The sequence below is a fragment of the Cavia porcellus genome, unplaced genomic scaffold (genome assembly GCF_034190915.1).
Source record: "Cavia porcellus strain 051 isolate PalLab524CR breed Dunkin Hartley unplaced genomic scaffold, mCavPor4.1 scaffold_18, whole genome shotgun sequence".
In the NCBI taxonomy this organism is placed as follows: Eukaryota; Metazoa; Chordata; class Mammalia; order Rodentia; family Caviidae; genus Cavia; species Cavia porcellus.
In genome coordinates, this window is record NW_026947501.1 from 73,417,527 (window position 1) to 73,422,708 (window position 5,182).

Here is a 5,182-nt window from a genome sequence, read left to right on the forward strand (position 1 = left end):
CCAGCATAGAACAACAAGCAGCAGGTTAGAGCAAGTTCAGAGAGGAGGTGACCGTGCAGGGAAGAATTAAGAAATATAAGTAAGTCATTTTAGACACAAAAGGCCAAACTAGAGGGGAATATGAGATCAAAGAAACAATAGACAATGCCTTACAGTTAAGAGGGCTGTTTTAAAAGTAAGGAAGCCTTGCAGACCAGAAAATTAGCTGTCTACAGCTACAAGTGACACAGACCATTCTAAGGAAATGGCCAGATGTGAAAGTAACGTGTGGGCTCAGTCACAGGACCACCACCTGTCATTCTGTGTGGCAGGAGCTGAGGACCCTGGCATAGAGGTGAATTTTAAGCCACTATAGTATTTATAATTGCTTTAAAACTGGAATACATGGTGCAAAACATGTATGTTAGCATGCTCAAAATCAGCAGAAGGGGCAGTGTCTTTGTGAGGAACTCAAACTTGTCCATTCTGCCCAAATGGTGGGCATCCAGGTACAGTATGTGGAATTGCTATTCAATTTGTATGGAAAGGCAAAGGAATGAGAATAGCTGATACAGTTTTGAAAAAGGAATAAAAAGTGGTAAGGATTTGGCTTAAGTGTGTCCCCCAAAGGATACATGTGTTGGAGGCTTGGTCCCTGGCGTGGTGTATTGGGTAGTAGTACCAGGAGGGAGGTCCTGTATCAGCTGAGGATGTGGAAGAGTAGGACCTTAGGTTTTGTGGCTCCTGTTCAAGGGGTGACCTCCCATATGTGCAGCCTCACTCCTGCCAACTTAGGAGGTGGGGCGGGGTGGGGCTGGGTTCTCCAAAGCTGACTGCACAGTCTGGATCTCATCCTCAAAAGTAAACTATGGCGCAAAGCTAGTCTGCTTCAGGTACTTCGTTATGTTCATCAGAAACAGCCCAAAGTATTTAAGGCTTACTGTAGAGCTGCCACCATCAAGACTAGTGTTGGTGGGGGACAGAAACACAGATTAATAGAACAGAACCCAAAATGGACCTACCCCAGGCCTACCTAACTTGAATTTTTACAGAGACGCAAAATAATTTAATTGAGGGAGAAGAGTATTTTTGGCAAGTAGTGTCAAAATCACTGGACATTGAAAGTGAGAAACAGGAACCTCTGTAATTTTCCTACCTTGTAAAAAAATGGACTACAGGTTTACATGTAAAAGACACGGTTTAAAATGGCAGGAAATCTGTGATCTTGGGCTAGGCAGAGTTATTTAACAGGACAACAAAAGTCCAACAATAAAGGGAAATAAATTGAATTTTCTTCTAAATTAGAAACTTGCTGTATGAAAGTGCAAAAGACAAATAGCAGATACAGAAGATACTTACAGATCACATGTCCAGAGGGGAACTCTTGTCTGAGTATCCACAGTGAGGAAATGGGCCCATCAGGTAAAGAGAGACATTTTACCAAAGAGAAAGTTCAGGTGCCACTGACTTCCTAGGTCCTGTTGCCAGGGGTGGGGTAGAGGTAGTCCTGACTTTGATCTTTGGAGATGGAGCTCCGTTTGGGTGGTTCTGTGTTTCCTCCTGATGAGACCCAGAGTGGGGATGTGACCTCAGGTGTGGAGCCAGCTACTTGTGTTAGGTTGCCATGTTTGAGGATGGACCTCAGTGGTAGAGTGCTTGGCTAGCATGTGCAAGGGCCTGGGTCCAGTCCAGTACCAGCATATACACACACACAAAAGAAACAACACACAGTCCCTCAAAGATGTTGAGTTGAGCATGGTGTTACACACCTGTGATCCCAGCTCTTTGGAGGCTAAAGCAGGAGGACTGCTGTAAGTTTGAGGCCACCCAGGCCACATAGTGAGTTCAAGGCCAGTCTGAACCAACAATGAGAACTTGTTGACCCAACAAAGGCCTAGTCAAGTGACATTTGGAAGGACAGTAAACTGTGAAACCCTGTCTTGAAACAAAAAGTTAGATTGGATAAAAAAGCAGGACCCAGACTGGCTGCACAAAATCCACTTTCAATAAAAGATACAGGGTCTGGGGATTTAGCTCAGCAGCATAAGTGCCTTCCTTGCAAGTGTGTGGTCGTGAGTTTGATCCCTGGTACCAATAAAAACGAAAAAGACAAAAAAAAAAAAAAAAAAAAAAAAAAGATACAGGTCCAAAGTAGAGGTTGAGAAGAGATACCAAGCAAGCTTTATTGAAGAAGGCTGCAGTTAGGTTCGTGGTATCAGGTTACTGCAGGGAAATGGATACAACTAAAGTGAGGAAAAACCAAGGTTTTTCTTCTCTCCCTGTACTGCCATGAACCCAAAAATGCTCTGCCCCTGAGCTACATACCCCTTTTATTTATTTTTATCTTGAGACAGTCTTATTAAGTTGCCTAGACTGATCTTGAACTTCGCATCCTGTGGGGGATGAGGTGTCACTTTGTAGGCCCAACCCCCTCTAACCTGCAATTTACAATAGCCCCCCTGGTATGCGAGACCGAGGTAGAATAAGAATGCCTGTTCTTAGTGAGATCTCTCACCCTCTGAAATCCATACTGTGAGCTGGCTTTGTTTTGTAGAAGTCTTGAGGAAGTGGCTGGCCACCCTTTGTGACACTAACAGCAGACAAATTAACAACATTTTTGAGCTAATGAATTTTTTTCTGGGCTAGAGAAGTTAGGAAAACTGGTTGTGGTTATTTACTTCACTTAGATAGTTTAGAATAAACATTGTAGTCTGTCACGTTGTAGCTTGCCACAAAGAATGCCTTTTCACTACTTAATTATCTGGGCTCTGTGAACTGATCCGGTTTACTATATATGAATCTTAAAATAAAGATTGTGCGTGCAGTGCAGTGTAACGCGGTGCAGGCAGTAAAGGTGCCGTGTTTCTCCTGTCTTCCTTTCCGAGCACTGTACCCCCCGTGTCCCGATCAGGCGTGTTTGCGTGTTTACCTTTCCCGGAGTTCAGAGTGCCCTAGACACTCACGACAGCATCCTCTTGCCTTACTTAGCCTACTGAATATGGCATGTACCACCATGTCCAGTTCCTTTTTTTTTTTTCTGGTACTACATATTGAACACAGGACCTCACACTGGCCAAGTAGGTGCTGTGCCCAATTTATTTGCTTGATTTTTTTGGGGGGGGGGAGGGGTACCAGGGACTGAACTCAACCTTGTGTTTGCCAGGCAGGTGCTTAGGCCACTGAGCTAAATCTCCAGCCCACTGTGTCGAGTTTAAATCTACAATTATATTTGGAAATTTTTTTTATGCCCTTCAATCCATTCCAAATATTTGGAAATTTTTAATACTATTCTCAGTAATTGTAAATAGAGGCAGGAGAATCAATTTGAGGCCAGCCTGGGCTATATAATGAGTTTGGTGTCAACCTGGATTACGTAAAAGACTTAAACAGCCAAACAACAAAATGATTACTAAATGTTACACAGGACTTCCCACACTGTCAACCACCTCCACCTCATCCCTGCTAGTAAGACATCCAATACCAGCTCCCACTTTAAGGATATGTTAAAGACTGTTCTCAGGATACTCAGTGAAACTGGTGACAGTAATTATATTTAACAGAAGGTGTACACTATTAAGATAAAAATACCGATCCATTGAGCATTAACAAAATGGACATGTCTTAGCAGTTAGCGGTGGAAGAGTGTCGTGGGTCCTTGGAAAGTTCATGTGGAGGGCTGGAAGCACAGGAAGGGATCCTCGCCTGGTAATCCCCAGTGGTATCATGCAAGCAGATACTGTGACCCAGCAGCTCTCCTGGCCTAACAGTGAAGAACTTGAATGCAACAGAAATGTGCAGTGGGATATTTACACCAGTAAAATGTAGTTAGCTTTCCACTGTGGATGAAATACCTGAGATATATATATATATATATATATATATTTTTTTTTTTTTTTTAATTTATTTTTGAGACGGTCTGGGTGTGTAGCTCAAGCTGGTTTTGAAGTTACCAGCCTCCTTCCTCAACCTCCACCTAGTGCTGGGATTACAGGTGGGGACCTCCATTCCTTGTTTAAGAAGAAAAAAGTTTGGCTTGTGGTCTGTGAGCCCAGGGCTCCTTTGCTCTGGGCCTGAGGGGAGGCATAGGGGCCACCGAGGAGGGCAGTGTGGAGGAGGCTGCACACCTCCATATGGCTAGGAGGCATAAAATAAGGCCGGAGCATCCACTTGAGCCATCTTTTCCACGCAGCCCCTCTCTAAGGTCTTAGTGGCTGTGGACCCGCAGTGGGTTAATAGTCCACCGCGAGGACGTCAGTGGTCCCGTGATCAGTCGCTTCCCTGAAGCCCTTTTCCCGAGTGCTGCTGCACTGGACACCAAGTCCTCAACACACGCGCCTTTGGGGCTTTCCAGAATCCAACGACAAGCTTCGAGTGCAGAACGAGCCGCTTCACCCTTTTCAGCTGTCTGCTGAGCAGCCGCCCCCAGCTCTGTCCCCATTAAACTAAACCCCTGCACCACTCTCCAGTGCATCTCTGATCGGTGGCTGCGGGGCCTGCTGTACCACGCGAGATCCGTCCTTCTGGGACGGGTCACTCCGCTCCGCCCAGGCCCCAGGTTTGTCTCTGTGGGCGCTGTGCTCACTGACAGGGCTTCGTTTTCTTCTGCTCTGTCCTCTCACCCTGGCCCCCATCCAGACGTTTCGCCAGCCAGCAGAGCTGATTGCAAAGGGGCCAGGACAGGGCTGCCTGGAACGCGGGTGCCGACTCCTCGTCTGTGCCTGGGATAGCACTGGCGGGCTGCCCACAGGAAGAGGACTGACTGAGCCTCCCATGAAAGGAGCTCAGTCTGGTCGGGCATCCAGGTACTCCGACTGGATTCCTGCACAGGTTGTCCTGGGCGTTTCCAGGCCGGCTGGGCTCCGGGGAATCAGTTCCCAGTTCGTCTGTGGCCGCACCACGTTTGCCCTGATACCCACGCGTGTCTCACTCACGCTGCCCTGCTCGTGTCGCTGCAGGTCTCGAAGTGAGACCCGCAAGCGAGCAGCCCAAGGACACAGCAGATAAGGACGACAGAGGGGAGGAAGGGCCATCCTCAGGCTCCGAGACAGGCGACGCGGTCAGGACCCTACCCTCTGATGATGGCCACGCCTACCACCTCAGGTCGCCACCGCCCGCCTTCTGGGAGTGGAGGGCTACGTCACTACCGGCGCACGTAGGACAAGGGGCGGGTCCAGCGCAGGCGCACGCTCTGACCTCGTATTCT